At 39.2% G+C, this 18538-nt stretch overlaps 1 protein-coding gene across 4 annotated transcripts in view; it reads right to left on the bottom strand.

Moving 5' to 3' along the window:
* cdh4 (cadherin 4, type 1, R-cadherin (retinal)) overlaps positions 1–18538 on the bottom strand; it is a 473468-nt gene that overhangs the window by 341963 nt on the left and 112967 nt on the right. The window lies entirely within an intron of this gene.

Raw genomic sequence — 18538 nt, 5'->3', positions numbered from 1 at the left:
CTGCTCTCTGGAGGACAATAAACACACACAAACCCACGCGCAGCCTGACAGTTTGTGTCCTCTCCTGAGCACAATACACGTGCACATATGGACACATCCAGATAGAGATATGACCGCTATTCCTCACCGCAAGCCGGAACATTCCTAGTTTTCCAGCCATTACATCTCTTTTTATTTGTTTTGATAAATATAACATCTCCAAAATGGTGGGGAAAAAGGCTTCCTGTCTCTTGGGAGCCCTCAATTTCCTGTTGCAATTTCTTTATGATTACTGCACCTTTAAGAATCACTTAAATCATTTCAAGCTGATTTTGAGAGCAATTGAGAGTGAAGAGAATTTGAAGCCAATGAAAAACTGTAAACATAAAAGGTAAATAAGTTTTTTAAATATTATAATTAACAATTATTTCTTTCATATTTTAGGATTTGATACCCACCCGCAATGTTTAAACAGTTCCAAAAACATTATTATTTTACAATTTAAGCTAATTTTGAAAAATAGGGGTTCTTCCTTCATGAATGCTTTAGTGTTTTTGAACAAATCAAGTGACTTAAGGATTTACTTAAATCATTAGTGCTTTACTTTGCTCATAAATTAATCAGAACATCTGATTTGATATATATATATTGAGTGTTTGTGGATGTTTCCCAGAGATGGGTTGCGGCTGGAAGGGCATCCTCTGCGCAAAAACGTGCTGGATAAGTTATCGGTTCATTCCGCTGTGGCGACCACGGATTAATAAAGGGACTAAGTCGAAAAGACAATGTATAAATGATATATACATTGCAACTATGCAGTTTATTTATAAGGACAGTGTCTATTTTAAATATTTATAATTTCGGAGATACAGCACATTGCCATCCATCAGCCTGTCATATTGAGCAGAGTAAAGACGGTTGACTCTCCACCACAAGATGGTGAAAGAGACCGCATAATAAGCCCTTAGAGAAGAAAAAACACAGTGTAATTTCAAACTACAACTGATCAAATCATTATAAAACAGGTAAGTCTCTCTCTTTTGTATGTTGTAGTGCTGTATTTATACCATAGTAATCTAGTAGTGTTTGCTTTACTTTGGCTTTTTTTACAAGGTTAATTATTGTGATATCCTGACTGCAACAGCGAAATACTGGGAAATGTCTCCAGACTGATGGTATTTCATGTCGTTCAGCCTTATAATCTTAAAATGTGAGCAAAATCATTTGGTTTGTCACCACTTTAGATATTACGCTAGAAAATCCAAAGTGCTAGCTCTAGGGTGACGTTTGTGAAGTAGCAGCGGTTTCTGCTGTTGCTGCGGATATAAATGAATGGCAGAAGAAAGTACTATAGTTTCTCATACAAAAGTGTTTTTAGACTTTCTGTGCTTGATTTTCTTTTTTATTTACACAATGATGTCGTCTAACTGTTGTATAAAGGAAATATCATACCACCGGTGGGACACTAGCTCCCCACCAGTGCTGATATACAGTAATATAACACTACTACTGGTGTGATATTGCTCATAAATAATTCTCAATTTTATACATTTAAAATAACAGCATTATTTAGGAAAGTATAATAAATATAATAAAAATATAATATGATAACTTTATTTTAAAAATTTAAACCTAAATTAAAAGCACTTAATCTTATAGAAAATGCAATATTTGATTAAATAATAATAATAATAATAATAATAATAATAATAATAATAACAGCAGTATGTAACAGTTACTCTGAGAGCAGCAGTGCAATTTATAGCAACTGATTTTGTTTAGCTTGAAAAGTTTTAGTATTGTATCACTGATAATAATTTGATGGATAATAAATAAATAAATAAATAAATAAATAAATAAATAAATAAATAAATAAACAAACCTTTATTTGCTAGTTTGAAAAGCTGCCATTTTACAACACCTGCTGCTGTCTTTACAACACATGTATTGACACATTTGTTTTTACCTCATGCTTAATTATGCAGTGAAGCTGTATTCAACAGTAGACGAGTAATTGTCCAACTCAGCGCAAAGGTCTTTATTCTCTTTGTGTGGAATATTGGCTCTTCACTAATCAGCCAAAAGGAAAGAAAAATCAATATTCAATTCCTCACAAAAAAACAGCAATCAGTGCATTCAAAGAGACTTTTCAAAGAAAAAACAAACATATTTTTTTCTTTTTTATCACAATGGAGACTTTTTCAATTAGTACACAAAACAATGAAGGCATTGTGCATTTGCAGCAAACACACGCACACGCACAGTCATCTATTCATGCAGAATTAGACTAATGTTGCTCTGTTTTATTAGGCCACTGAACAACAGATATCTGCGTGTGCGCGATTTTATGTGCGAATCTATTTTAGTCTGATCCAATAAGGAGACGTCAGTAATGCTCAGTCCTGACAGCATGTGAAAAACGCAATGTTCCGCATCAATTACCTCCTACTGGGTCAGAGAAAAGGTTACCTGGCATCGCTACCCCAAAACCGGGAAGGGTGACAGGGGTTTTCAGGGCCGGGCTCCTTTTGTGAGGTTTAGCGTAACCCGCATCACCTGTCCTCGCATTGCTGATGATGACGAGGAGGTGAAAGACAAAAGGAAGCGTCGCGAACAAAATGAGTTCAGTCAACAATTAAACGCCTCAGTCTTGCAGATTAAAAATGACAGGTGAGAACGGGGAACTGCGGGGGGAAAAGAAAAACAGAGAGAGGGGAGATGTGGGAGAGAACATAAAAGACATGTCTTTTCATTTAAAGGGATTATAAATTGGATCTGATAAGCAATTAATTGACTAATTGGCCATAGGAGAGCAGGTTATTTCCCAAGAGTTGGCTGATTTGCTTGCAGTGCTGCACTTGGGCACAGGAAGAGTGGTGGATTCACACAGTACTACATCCATCAAGTGTGTGTGTGTGTGTGTGTGTGTGTGTGTGTGTGTGTGTGTGTGTGTGTGTGTGTGTGTGGTCATAGCATATGTGTAAACAAATATGGAACAGAGAAATATAGGGGAAAGCATAGAGATGCCATAATGAGAAACCAAAAATGGAACACTTGTGGTAATTTGGATGTAGTTATATTTATATTTTTCCAGGATATACAGATCTACATCTATAGAGCATATAATAGTGTATAAAATAAAATAAAATAAAATAAAATAAAATAAAATAAAAAATTCAATTCAATTCAATTCAATTCAATTCAATTCAATTCAACCAAACATTCATGTGTGCTAATCCAAAGGTTTTGAATTTAGCTAAAGTCTTGGTGTAACAATATGTAATGTTCTTTGGTTACTTGCATATTTACTTATATATAACATTTAGATTTTATTACACAGAAATTCAAACCTATATATGTATATATGAATTAAATTCTTTCAGACTTTGATATACAGTGGTAGGTATAAGTAAAACTAGATAGCTACATTTGTAGCCATTACATTAGCTTGATACAACCTCAGCAAGTAAAAAATAGCATAGTTTAGCATGTGAATAGTATCAGTGATATACTCCTAAAACAAGGTGTTGTACTATTACCCACTCAATCCAAATCTTAGAGGCACTAAGCCCAGACAAAAGTCATCGTTTCTTTGATTTGCTAGCAATATATTTATATTTAACATAATTTACCCGTACCTTTTGACTTTCACAGTAGGAACGCACGTTTTCAAAAACCCAAATACTAGCATTTACTCAAGTACATTTCTTCCATGTATTAAATAAATAAAACTGCCATTTTTTAAATTCTGAATGGCGTAAATATATACATATAAAAAAAAAAAAAAAACATACTGGCTAATTGACACATTCATCATAATATAAGTCATAACAGGAAATAATTTTTAATATGATACAACACGTGATGTTTCACTCTGGTATGCAGATAAAATGAGTACATTCATTGGTTCTGTCACTGTGTTTAATCCTGTGCATGAATGTATGATATAGTTAATGCCACATGCACTGTAATGTCTTTTATTTTCATAATTTATTCTGAAATAAACATGGCAAAATGTTTGTTAAGAGTAGCATCTTAGCTAGAGGAAACAGCTGTGCTGATGAGGGTTGCAGTGAGGAAACAGTACATGGGGAAACCTGATTGTTCCTCGATGACATTAGGGTACAAGTGATACAAATGTTTCCATAGCAAAGAACTGCAAATGTGCAAATATTATAACAATCTATCGATAAACACACACCTTCTGCTCTCACTCTGCACAGCTGTGGTTTGCTGATTAAAATAAAAATTAGGTAAAAACAGAGCAGCGGAAGTCTGCCGCCATTTACATACAAAATTTAAAGGGGACTGAAGCGATTGTTTAGGAGTGTAAAGTTTATGAGGTAATTGCGAAAGTTTTAGGGGGGTTGGATGGAATTATAGGAGGTCTAAAGTGATGCCAATGCTATTTTATAATTTTACCTGAAAGTTTCAGCGAGACATCATTCAGTTGACTTGTTATCGTCTTTGAAAAACTCTCACCAAAGTTTCCCACAGCTGCTGTGGTCATCAGGGAGCAGGCAATAGAGCAAGTTAAACAAAACTGCACCAATTGCAACAAATTAAGATGTTAGTTAAAAAAAAAAAACATTTGGTATACAGCTAAAGGGTACACAAATACACATAAAATAGGTAAGTTTAATCAGCAAATCAAGAGAGTATATACCAAGGGTTTATGCAATTATTGATCCTCAGAAGTCAAAGGCTAATACCCAAACAGCATGTTAAAAAAGTAGGCATGTGCATATACTGTAGCCCCGACTACACCACTGGCTAGCATGACTTAAAACAGTATTAACATGCTTAGCACAATATTAGCATTTTATTATAGTATTATTATAAAATCATAATAATAGTATAATTTTAGAACTTGCTGAAAAATGTGTTTAAAATTCTTAAATGTGATTAAAATGTTTTAGATCATTGTTAGCATGTTTTAGCATAGTTTATGTTGTTAACCTGCTTCTTCAATTTAACACATGACCTACAAAATGTATGTTGTTAGTCTGTTTCTAGCAGGTTGCTTACATGAATTGACATATTGCTATCAAATTTAAACACTCTAAAATAATTAGCCACTGGACATATGTCAACAATAATTATTAGCATCATTAGTGTAATTTCTATTGAAGTATGAATGATATTGCTGCATCAACTTTCACTCATTTATATTTCAGATTAAAAATATCTTCATATGTTTGCTTTACAGTACCAGTTTTTATGAATTAACTTCAAATAGATGAAATTAGAATAGACTAAATTAAATTAGATTACATTAAAAAGAAAATTTTATTAAATCAAATGAAACTTCACTTAAGGCTTTATTTCAAAAATGACTTTCGATATCAACCAAACAGTCAAGAATATGGTGATATGAGTCTGCTTATACTGCCCACGCCTAATGTGATCATATGCCAATGCAAAAGAAAACATCATGTGCAAATTCCTCTCATTACTTGGGGCTTTTTAACTGTGCAGTGCTTAACTAGGCTCCAGTGTGCATTAAATTCAAAACATGGAACATTTGGTCTTCGTCTATATTAATACCAACCGTTTTTCAAAATTCCATATTTCTTTAGTGCATTTGCCCAACTATTTGCTGGCAAGCATCCTCGGCTGGTTCCAAGTGCCTGTTAGTAAACAGAATGATCACATTATCCAAAGCCATCTGCTAATATGTAAGAATGTGACATTCATCGTGAGACTGATCTGGCAGGCTTCCTGTCACGCTGTCGGTCATTGAGGACAGCCTCTGTTGAACATCAAATGCAACACCTAGGGTTAGGGAAAGCACTAAATATAATTTGTTTGAAGTATGCCCTGACCGTTTTTAATCACAAACGCATCAAATGTGTCACATAAATATAGCACATTGGAAATTAAATGAATTAATATTAATGAATTTAAACACCCTGCATGTCAGACTGAAAACTTTCGATGTCAATCACACAGGCTGGAAATATATCGCCTCTAAAATAGCTATCTCTCTTGCTCTTCTTTGATATTTTTCTTTCCAGCCCCATGACAGGTTGATCCACAGCCATTGGCTGCCATGTGCTTGTCTATAACTCATGAGTCAGCAAAATGTTGGCGGACGAACCCAAAACACTCTTCGGTTCCTCCTCTTATCAAACACAGAGAGAAAGCCATCCTTCTGCATTAATTAGTATGTGGTGTTACTTTAAATAGTTGGTAGCATTAGCATGTTTTAGAATATGACTAGCATGTTTAGCTTATTGTCATCACATGCAAAGGGCTTGGTTTGATCATGAATTAAGATGGTACTGGCATGTTTTTATTATTACATATTGTTTGCTTAAACTGTTAGCATAAACTAGCCTGTTGTGACATATGGCTAACAAGTTTTATCAAACTCCTAGCATGTTGTTAAAAACATTTCTTGATTATGACATGATTAACACATGGCATGCATGAATTGTGTTGCCAGTACAGCATGTCTTATAGCAGTGGCACATTATTAAAATATTGCTAGCAAGGTTTAGCATACATTAGAAAACTGATAGCCTGCTTTGATGAATGAATACATTAACAAGTTGGCACTAGAATGTTTTCTAGCATTTTCTAACATCACCATTAGCAAAATAGCTAAAAGCTAGTAGCATATAGCTAACATGTTCAAACTATTAGCATGAATTTTGTTGTTAGCATGTTTCTAACATTTTGCGTGGATGAATGAACATGTACTTAGTATGTTTTAAAACACCAGGATGAAATAACATGTTTGTTTAACAATAAATAAAGCACACATGCCAGCTGTTCTCATTGTATTATTAATATAATTTTAAAGATTATCATAATGCTGCTACTTACATTTTCACACTCTATTATGCTTTCACTACCCTCACTGCATAATTCCACAACAAGTTATTGACAAGTTCACAACAATAACTCAAAAGTCAGCAAAAACATTGGCAGACAAACCCAAAACATCCCCCCTCCCCCCACATCAAATATTAGCACTACCCTGGAGAGAAAGCCATTCTTCTGCATTAATTAGAGAGTATGTGATGTTACTACTAATAATAGCGTAGCATTGGCATGTTTTGGCATATGACTTGCCTATAATTATCATGTGTAAGAGCACTGATAGAATGTTTTAACATACTGTTTGCATGTTTTAAACTCTGTTAGCATAAATTAGCATTTTGTGAAATATGACTAACATGTTTTATCAATCTACTTGCATGTTGCAAAAAATATTTTGTTTAGCATATCATGCTTGAACTGATGCCAGTACTGCATGTCTTATAAAATTGATAGTATGTTTGGGTCATTACTAACATTTTGCTAGCATGGTTTAACATATTAGAACTCTGATAACCTGTCTTGATGACTACATGAATTAGCAAGTTGGCACTTGAATGTTTCTAGCATGTTCTACCAGCACTGTTAGCAAAATAGCTAACACCTAGTAGCATATAGCTAACATGTTCAAACTACTAGCATGCATTTTTTGGTTAGCATGTTTCTAACAATTTGATTGGATAAATAACCATGTGGTCAACATGCTTTAAAGCACTAGCATGAAATGTATAACAGTAATAAATCACATGATTGCATTATTAATATAATTTCTATAATACTGCTACAGTGCATACATCTTCACACTCTCTTGCTCTTTCGCTACACTTACTGTATAATTCCACATCCAGTGGTTGTCATGTTCACGTCGTCTATAACTCATAAGTCAGCAAAAACGTAGGCAGACAAACTCAAACTCCTCGGTTTCTCCTCTCATCTCCCCATAAGACCTCACTGCTAACCCGGAGAGGAGAATGTTATCATGAAATCACTCTTCTTTAATTAGCTATGTGGCGTTACTCTCTTCAGATCTTGTCTCCTGCTGCTCTCAGCGTGAGACTGAGCTGCTCAGATTAGAGTGTGTGTCTGTGTGTGTACATATGTGTGCATTAGTGTCGTGTGTACGTGTCCTTCAATTTAGATCCACTCATGCATCATTAAGCATTTGCCGGCATAGTTATTGCAGGATATGTTACATTTAAATTAATTTCAAACCCATAATACAATGACAAACCAGTACACACACACTGAGACTAATACCGTTCTGAATTAATTGCCTGGTGAGTTGAGGGAATTTAAACGGAACAGTAAATTTAACTTATTTGACCCATAAGGTCATGAAATTTCCCAGTGCGTTTTATACCGTTTTAGTAGGTAATGTTCAAGAGTTGTTAGGATTCAATGTTTTATTCTGTGTATTTTTCAGGTAAAGAAATGTGCACTTATATAACTCAAATCCGTACAGTATTTGTAAGAATGTGGGATCTGCCTATAAAGGTAGATGTCTATAAAGTTATTTAAAAAATCTGAGATGAAACTGAGGTGTGATTACATTGAATTACATTTAATTTAATTAAACCGTGTTAAAGCAGTTGCATTATATCTTTTCTTTAACACATACTGTTAAATAGAAAAAGCTAACAATAGCTCAAGTATATTTGCATGCACTAAAGTAATCAACTAAAAGACTATCGTTGTGCTGAAATTCACACATAACCATTGTGATTCACACATAACCATTCTACTGTTAACAGTAGAAAAGCCATCCATACGAAAGTAAGTGGTCAGCTGGTAGGTGAGAAAGGACCGGCGTCATACCGCCCCATAGTGTTTGTTTCAAAGATTAAACACAGCCATACGTAGCTCCGGCCACATAATTTACAATCTCCAGAAATGTATATAGGGCTACCTTTTCAGAATGAGCCTATGTACATGCAGACTTCAGACAAAAAAGACCTTAATCCTAACCCATAGTCGAACAATGGTCACAAATGACCCATAGTTTTGCTACACTACAACAGTTATTTAACATGATATTTGTACTGTTTATTCAGTGACAATACAGATGGCAATCACTTAACAAAAACTCTTAAAAAACTCTTAACACTTAAAAATTCCTTTTACAACTTTATTATAATTTAAAAAAAGGAGAACAATGCTTACAGTAATCGTATGCGTCTGCGTGTGTATGTGTGTGAGCTGTGTAATAATAAGTAAAAAAGGCGGACTAAGCTACATTTGCCAAATTATTTTGATATTTAAAAACAAAAACAAACATTTCCACACATCAACAAGACTTTGTATCTTTTAAAAATCCTTATTAGACTCAGTGTTTGAATTTTAATCCTGTAATCAAAAGCATTTTTCATTTATTGCATAGTGCACCTTTAATTTCCATAAGGGATAATCTTCATCAACTGATGTTAAACAGTATGTTTTGGATCTTAATTAGTTTAGTGGCGTGCTGCCCCATGCCAATAAATTAATCACATGCGTTTAAGGATTCTAATGAATAAATAGCCGTATGTGCTAATAGGCTAATGCTAATGAACGTGCTAATATGGTTATGTGTTAATGCATTCATCGTAGTGACAGCAACATAAACACAGTTTAATCTTGTAAATGGTCCTGTAGCCTGAAAGTTTTGAGTACGCAATAAAAATCAGTAAAGAAGAAAACGCTTCCGTGTTTGATGATGTGACCCTTTAAATGTTTCCCAGCCCACCTCCTCAAGGTAAGGAACAGAGCCTCAGCTTTGGGTTTTCAAGCTCATAAAAACTACATTGTTTTCCACTTGACATAAATACCACCTGAAGACCACCCCTGTGGTGGAGCTGCGCAACACCGCAATGCTGTCTGAGAAACATATCAATTAGATTCCCAAACTGTAGTGAAACAAAGCACTGGAGGCAGCCTACTCTCAACACAACAGCAGCAAATTAACAACACATCTCCACCCACTCTTTACTGTCTGTTTAGATATGGAGCAGGAGGAAGACAAAGGAATGAGGAGGAGAGAAATAGCGAGAGATCCTCTGTGCTACTGAAGTCAAGCCTGCTAATGGTATTCCATTACCATTAATGGCAGGCAGTCCCTGTGAAGACCCGCTATTTGCCACCAGGCAATTCCTCACTGTTTGCGTCTGCCATTGACAACGTGAACATTAAACAATATCTCAAGCATGGCCGCAGAAGAAGTAGCAGGAGACCAAAACTGAAAAAGGAGCCGATGTTAGATCTGCACTCCAAGAGAATCATTTAATGGATTGAACGGTGGAAAATTTATTGTTAATTGTTTTTGTAACTGTATTGATAACCGCATTCATTCTAATGGCCGTGCCACTTCAGTTCTATTAGGATGTGAAATATTATTTGTAATAAACAACAGACCAATATGCAAGCACTGCTAAATATTTTGCAACATATACCTGGTTTCTCTTATTCAGCATGTTTTGATATTTTTTTTTTTCAGATTATAGAACAGAAAATTATAATTATAAACTTCTAGAAGAAATTCAGGTAACACTTTAGTTTAAGCAACAATTCACATCATTTACTAAAGGCTTATTACTTGCCTATTGTTTTGATGTTATTGGTGTATTAGTATTTATAAAGTGTAATCTCATTTTACATTCTTAATCGTATTCAATAACCAAACCTATCTAACAATGAAGCCTCATTCACACTAAAAGCAACTCACAGCAGCAAAGTAACAAGCGACATCTCATTTCAACGGAAAGTGAGCAACTTCTAGCGACCTCCGTCTAAGCGAGCGACAGCGACCGTTGGCGACCAGGTGGGCATGTCGATCGATGCAACAAAGTTGAGAATCCTTCAACTTTATGCAAACGAAGAGAGACTTTTTTGAGCGACAGCCAATAAGAGCCCCAGTAGAGCTCACATGATCCTCTCTGCTCGCTCAGAGAAAAGTTATATTCTCTGTGCTAGACCTAAACAGACCTGCGTTTGCAGCAAATCACCATCCAGAGCGACAGACAGCTACAAAATCACTGTTAGTGTCACCGACTCGGTCCCAGTCATTCCCCTCGCTGGCCAGCAGAGGCCACCATCTCCGGACTTCTAACCATTACGTCATCCATTCACCCTGATTCCAGCACACCTGTTCTCCATTCCACTAATGACCCACGTACCACATATAAGCAGCTCTCACACACACCTCAGTGCGAAGTCTTGTTTAGCCCCGGCCAGCATTTTTGAGCGTTCTATCCTGCCTGATCTCCCGTTTACTACTACTGCCCGTTTCACGACTCTGCTCTGTCTTCTGCCTGCCCTCGACCAAAGCCTGTTCCCTCGGACTCTGATTATCGCCGCCTGCCCCTGACTAAAGCCTGTTACACGGACTCTGAATCACGCTGCCTGCCTCTGACCTAAGCCTGGTAATCACACTGTGTCTGTCATCTGCTACTTCCCCTTTGATGTGTATGTTGTATGTCCGCACAGCCGTGCGAGTTGTTGATGTTTAAGTGTGACTTAATAAATACTGCAAAATGGATCCCTCCGTGTCAGTCTCCCCGTTACAGAAGACTTCGCCCAACAGCCATCCAGGTTTTGTCTCACGAAGTCACAGCTCAAGCTCAGGTATTGTCTACTCACCAACAACAACTAACACATCTAACTCAGTTGACAGACGAACTTGTGAAATCTCTACAAAACCTGCAAGCTGCTCCCACAGCGCAACTCACCGCCAACTACTCTCCGAGTCCACTTGTTGTTACACAACCCCCGATGACTTCCGGAGCTCGATTGGCATTCCCTGACAAGTTCTCAGGTAACCCAGCAAAATGTAAAGGCTTCCTATTGCAATGTAAACTGTTTATCGCCCAACAGCCCCATCTGTTTAAGGACGATAATGGGAAAATTGCTTTTGTGTGCTCACTGCTCACTGGGAAAGCGCTAGACTGGGCTACCGCAGTTTGGCCAGACAGTACCCCGATATTTCCCTCGTTTAATGACTTTCTCAAACGTTTTTGCACTGTGTTTGATCATCCGGAGGGTGGTCGTAACGCTGGCGGGGAGCTACTGTGTATCCAACAGGGAGATCGCTCCGCAGCTGAGTTCGCACTGCAGTTCCGCACCTTGGCAGCGCAAACTGGCTGGGCTGATGATCCGCTTACTACGCTCTACAGAAAGGCTCTGAGACCAGAATTGCAGAAAGAGATGGCATGTCGTGACGAGGGAAAAACACTGGATCAACTAATTGAACTTTCCATAAGGTTAGACACTCTCCTCCGCACTCGCAACCCACTGTGCTCAATTGCTTCCAGTCCTGTATTCCCTGAGATCTCCGCTGAACCCATGCAATTGGGTAGAACCCGCCTGAACCCAGAAGAATGAGAACGACGGAGAAGAAATCACCTATGCATCTATTGCGGACTTCCAGATCATACGAAGGTTTTATGTCCCAACAAGCCTCTCCCTAAAACCCTCTCGGTGACTGCAACCACTATGTTCACGACCACTAATAATGTTATGAATTTGCCTGTCATTTTGAGAAATAATGGAGATGAAATTGAGACCATGGCCATGATCGATTCAGGAGCCGCTGGCAACTTTATCGACTACACGTTTGCCACCACTCACTCCATTCCTCTAACCTCCTGTGATTCCTCCATAGCCATCACTGCTGTAGACGGGCGCCCATTGGGAGAGGGACGCATAAAATTCCAGACTCAACCAATCTCTCTTCAAACAGGCTCTCTCCATGAAGAGGAGATTTCCCTTCTTGCCATCGACTCCCCTAAGCACTCTGTAATTCTCGGGTTGCCATGGCTACAACTACATGACCCTCAAGTTTCCTGGAGAACTGGTGAGATCACAAAATGGAGCAATCAGTGCTTTACCCAATGCCTGCATTCTGTTTCCCCAGTCCAAATCAACACGATTACCAACACTGAAGACCCTGAACTCTGTCACGTTCCCGAGGCTTATCATGATTTAACTGAGGCATTTAATAAGCAGAAGGCTACCAAGCTCCCTCCGCATCGTGAAAATGACTGTGCCATCGAACTGTTACCAGGCACCACGCCCCCTCGTGGTCGCATTTTCCCCCTCTCTCAACCTGAAACTGAAGCGATGAAGAACTACATCTCTGAGGAGCTAGAAAAGGGCTTTATCCGACCATCTACCTCACCCGCTTCAGCAGGCTTTTTCTTCGTAAAGAAGAAGGATGGTAGCTTACGCCCATGCATTGATTACTGAGGCTTAAATGAGATCACCGTCAAATACCGCTACCCCTCGCCATTGGTTCCAGCCGCCTTTGAGCAACTCCGATCCGCCCAGTATTTCACTAAGTTGGACCTCCGTAGTGCATATAACCTCATCCGCATACGACAAGGAGACGAGTGGAAAACCGGGTTCTCTACAATCGACGGCCACTATGAATACCTCGTTATGCCCTTCGGCCTAGCAAACAGTCCTTCCGTGTTCCAGGCTTTTGTAAATGAGGTATTTCGAGACATGCTCAACAAATGGGTCATAGTATACATTGACGACATCCTGGTCTACTCCAACTCATTATCTGAGCACATTCAGCACGTCAGGGCAGTGCTCAAACGCCTCATCCAGAATCAGTTATATGCAAAAATCTCCAAGTGTGAATTCCACCAGACCTGCATTTCGTTCTTGGGTTACATCATCAGCCCCAAAGGCTTGGCCATGGACCAGCAAAAGGTTGACTCCGTGACGCAATGGCCACAACCTGAAACCATCCGACAACTGCAACGATTCCTGGGTTTTGCCAACTTCTACAGGCGATTCATAAGGAATTTTAGTTCAGTTGCTGCTCCACTTACCGCCATGGTAAAGGCCAATAACGCCCGCCTGAAATGGAACCCAGACGCTATTCGAGCCTTTACTCAACTCAAAACCCGCTTCTCCAGTGCACCCATTCTGCGTCATCCTGATCCCGAACAACCCTTTATTGTTGAGATTGACGCATCCAACACTGGCATTGGAGCCATCCTGTCCCAAAGATCCCTAGTCACAAAGAAGCTCCATCCCTGAGCCTTCTACTCTCGCAAGCTCAACTCCGCTGAACGGAACTACGATGTGGGAAATCGAGAACTCCTCGCCATGAAGGCGGCGTTAGAGGAGTGGAGACACTGGCTTGAAGGCGCCAAACATCCTTTCACTGTCATCACCGATCATAAAAACTTGGAATATATCCGCTCCTGTAAACGTCTGAACCCTAGACAGGCAAGATGGGCTCTGTTTTTCACACGATTCGACTTCCAAGTCACATATATCCCTGGTTCAAAAAACATCAAAGCAGACGCTCTTTCCCGCCTCTCAGACGATGAAACCTCCGAGTACAATGATGAACCCATTATCAAAGATCCTCTAATTGTCGCTCCCATCCAGTGGGACATCGAACACGAAATCCTTCAAGCCGCCGAAACCAGTTCCACGCCACAGTCCTGTCCAGAGAATAAGATCTTTGTTTCCCCGTCACTTCGAGAAAAGCTCATCTCCGAGGTACATGACCACCCCAGTTCCGGTCATCCAGGCAGCACAGCCACCGTGCAATTAATTCAATCCCGCTATTGGTGGCCATCCATAAACAAAGATGTCATCAACTTCATAAACAAATGCTCACCCTGTCAGATGTCTAAACACTCCCGTCACCGTCCAGCTGGATTACTCCAACCCTTGGAGGTGCCACACCGTCCCTGGTCACACATCGCCATAGATTTCGTCACCGATCTACCCATATCTCAGGGCAAAACCACCATCCTCACAGTAGTAGATCGATTTTTCTAAATCCTGCCGTCTCATTCCCATACTCAAACTGCCTACAGCCATGGAAACAGCCGAATTACTCTGCGAATGTGTGTTCCGGTACTATGGTCTCCCCGAAGACATCGTGTCGGATAGAGGTCCCCAGTTCACATCCCGACTCTGGTCAGCATTCTTCAAAAATCTCCAGGTGAATATTAGCCTAACATCTGGCTATCATCCCCAATCCAATGGGCAGACAGAGCGCTTGAACCAGGAGATTGGCAGATTCCTCCGCACATACTGTCACTCTAACCAGAATGAATGGGCTAAATTTCTTATGTGGGCAGAATATGCTCAAAATTCTCTGAGAAAGGCATCTACCGGGCTAACTCCATTTCAATGCGTACTGGGCTTCCAACCTCCTCTTTTTCCCTGGTCCGGCGAGACCTCCGAACTCCCCGCTGTGGACACCTGGTTCAAAAGCTGCGAAGAGGTTTGGAACGCAGCTCACACTCATCTCTCTCACGCCGTACGGCGTTTCAAGGAACAAGCCGATCGACACCGACGTCCTGGTCCCATGTTTTCCCCAGGACAATGGGTATGACTTTCTACCCGTGACTTGCGCCTCAGACTGCCCTGCAAGAAGCTCAGCCCCAGGTACGTGGGTCCTTTCCAAATTGAAAAACAAATATCTCCTGTTTCGTTCAGGCTGACACTCCCTAATCATTTCCGTATTTCTCCCACTTTCCATGTCTCCCTGCTCAAGCCTGCTGTTGGTCCAGCCGAGGCGGATAGGGAGGTGGCAGCCGGTGAACAGGGTCCCCCGCCTCTCATGATCGATGTTGAGGAGGCCTACCAGATCCACGAAATCCTGAGATCCAGACGCCGGGGGGGACAACTTCAATATCTCATTGATTGGGAGGGGTACGGTCCGGAGGAGAGATCTTGGATTAACCGCAAGGAAATCCTAGACACTACACTACTGGAAGAGTTCCACTCACAACATCCGGATATGCCGGCCCCTCGCCCCCGTGGAAGACCCCGGCATCGAGAATCGCCTCACTTCAGGAGCCGTTCGTTGGGGGGGGGCTCTGTCACTGACTCGGTCCCAGTCATTCCCCTCGCTGGCCAGCAGAGGCCACCATCTCCGGACTTCTAACCATTACGTCATCCATTCACCCTGATTCCAGCACACCTGTTCTCCATTCCACTAATGACCCACGTACCACATATAAGCAGCTCTCACACACACCTCAGTGCGAAGTCTTGTTTAGCCCCGGCCAGCATTTCTGAGCATTCTATCCTGCCTGATCTCCCGTTTACTACTACTGCCCATTTCACGACTCTGCTCTGTCTTCTGCCTGCCCTCGACCAAAGCCTGTTCCCTCGGACTCTGATTATCGCCGCTTGCCCCTGACTAAAGCCTGTTACACGGACTCTGAATCACGCTGCCTGCCTCTGACCTAAGCCTGGTAATCACATTGTGTCTGTCATCTGCTACTTCCCCTTTGATGTGTATGTTGTATGTCCCCACAGCCGTGCGAGTTGTTGATGTTTAGGTGTGACTTAATAAATACTGCAAAATGGATCCCTCCGTGTCAGTCTCCCTGTTACAGTTAGTGTAAAAAGGGCATTAATAAACAGCTAATTAGTAGTTTATTGAGCTAAAGTCTTAGTTAATGGTTTGTTAATAATTTGTTAATAAAATAAATTGTACATTAAAATAAAATTAGATCGAACTTAAGACCGGTTTTGTTTTTTTTTATTAAAAAAAAAACAAAAAAACAGTGAGACAGTAGAGGTAATGAAAAAAGCATTGTCTTCTCCTAGAGTATGTTAATGTCACTGACAAACTCCATCAAACTGATATCGCAAGACATTTTCATTTCAAGCATTGTCACATATTAATAACACGAGATCTCGTCACACCCCTATAATTATACATAATTCACTGCTATTACTATAGTAAGTACATGAAAGATAAAATTACCCTGAGACCTGATGTTGTGCAAGAATGAGAAATTAAAAAAAAGAAATTGGGTCGCAGAAAATGTGAATAATTGAAATTCACCTCCATTAATCAGCATAACTCGAGGGTCATTATGTTGACATTGTTTAATTATGTATAAGAGCTCAGTCTGGAAGATCTGTGCTACATATCTGAAATGACAGCGTGTCATTCCCCTTTAAAAAGTATCCGTCAGTGGCTCGTCTCGTCTCTCCCATCTCGAGCTCTCTGTTTCCCCCCTTCATTTTTTCACTCTTAAAGTCCCCTATTGATCTACAACTGGCTGCCACAGCACAGGCAAGCACTTTTCCTCTATTTGTCACTCTCTCCTTCTCTCTTCCTACCGCTCCGCAGTCTTTTCTGGTAGTTTTTTTTTTTTTTTTTTACCCTCGTTCCCGACATCTGAGCCAACAATCAATGCAGTTTCATTCCGGTGAGGAACAAATGGAATTCCAGCTGAGAGAAAGATAGTGAAAGTTAGTGTGGAGGCATGCATGCACACATATGCACGAGCACATCCAGGTCTGACAGGCAATTTTAGACACACAAACACCCACGTACGCCCACAGTGGCTTTATTCTGATTAATAAAGAAGGGAGATAGTAACAGGTGTTATCGAGCTTGAGTTTCACAGTATAGAACATATTTAATGACTATGTCTCTTGGTTTGGTTGGGGCGAATTGCATGATTGAACTGAATACTAATGAGGAATGGAGCCCTCAACAGAAAGCTGCTACAGCTAACTTGCATTTAAATTGGTCTTGTAGAGAAACTATAAATTAACAGAACTGACAGTTCCTGTCTGCCTAAAATAAACTATATGTCTTTTAACTAACACAGCGATGTGCAAAAAACTGCCACCCACAACAACATTGTAAAAGTAGTTTTTTTTTTTTTGCTAAAATATTTATATGTATTGAGTGATTTATGCATTATTTGCATTGTTTAATAAATGCTTGATTATAAATATGCAGAGCACAGATTGAAAAATTATGCAAAATTTCCTTTCTGCTTTCCTCAGCTTGTAGTGGTATGGAATATGTTGTATTGTAAGGAATTATAATTAAAACAGCATGAAGGGCAAAATTTTGCTCATCAAATAAAATCACTCTTACTGTGTGGGTTATAGATGTCACAGATGCCAGAACATCAACCAGCAACAACACAACTCATGTTTCATTTGCATTTACAAGTTTCTGTCACTTTCTTTCTAATCAAAGTGACACATGCTTGGAAATACTCAGTGGCAATAACTTTTAACAGGTTAAAACCTAGTGCAACTGTTTTATACAATAGAATAATGTAATCTTGATATTCTGTAGTAGTCATCTTTTGGACCTTGATCTCTGCTCTGTCAACATTTGATGTTTATTTATTTATTTATTTATTTATTTTATTTGTAAATATATTTAACTGACACTTTCAGTAGTGTGAATATTTTGTCACTATCCCATCGACTTTTGTTGACACTTTCAGAACTGTGAATATTTCAGTTGTGACAATACCATCATCTTTATTGACACTTTCAATAGTGTGAACATCTTAGTTGTGACTAACCCAGAGTCTTTTATTGACACTTTCAGTACTGTGAATATCTTGTTTGTGACTATACCATCGTCTTTTATTGACACTTTCAGTAGTTTGAACATATTAGGTGTGACTATCCCATCATCTTTTATCGACACTTTCAGTAGTGTGAATGTCTTGGTTGTGACTATACTATTGTCTTTTATTGACACTTTCAGTTATGTATCGTAGTTGTGACTATACCATCGTCTTTTATCAACACTCACAGTAGTGTGAATATTTTTGTTGTGACTATCCCATCGTCTTTTATTTACACTTTCAGTAGTTTGAACATCTTAGTTGTGACTATCCCATAGTCTTTTATTGACATTTTCAGTAGTTTAAATATTGTAGTTGGGACTATACCATCATCTTTTATCGACACTTTCAGTAGTGTGAATGTCTTGATTGTGACTATACTATTG

The sequence above is a fragment of the Danio rerio genome, chromosome 11 (assembly GCF_049306965.1).
Source record: "Danio rerio strain Tuebingen ecotype United States chromosome 11, GRCz12tu, whole genome shotgun sequence".
Classification (NCBI taxonomy): Eukaryota; Metazoa; Chordata; class Actinopteri; order Cypriniformes; family Danionidae; genus Danio; species Danio rerio.
This window is presented reverse-complemented; position numbering and strand designations above follow the sequence as displayed.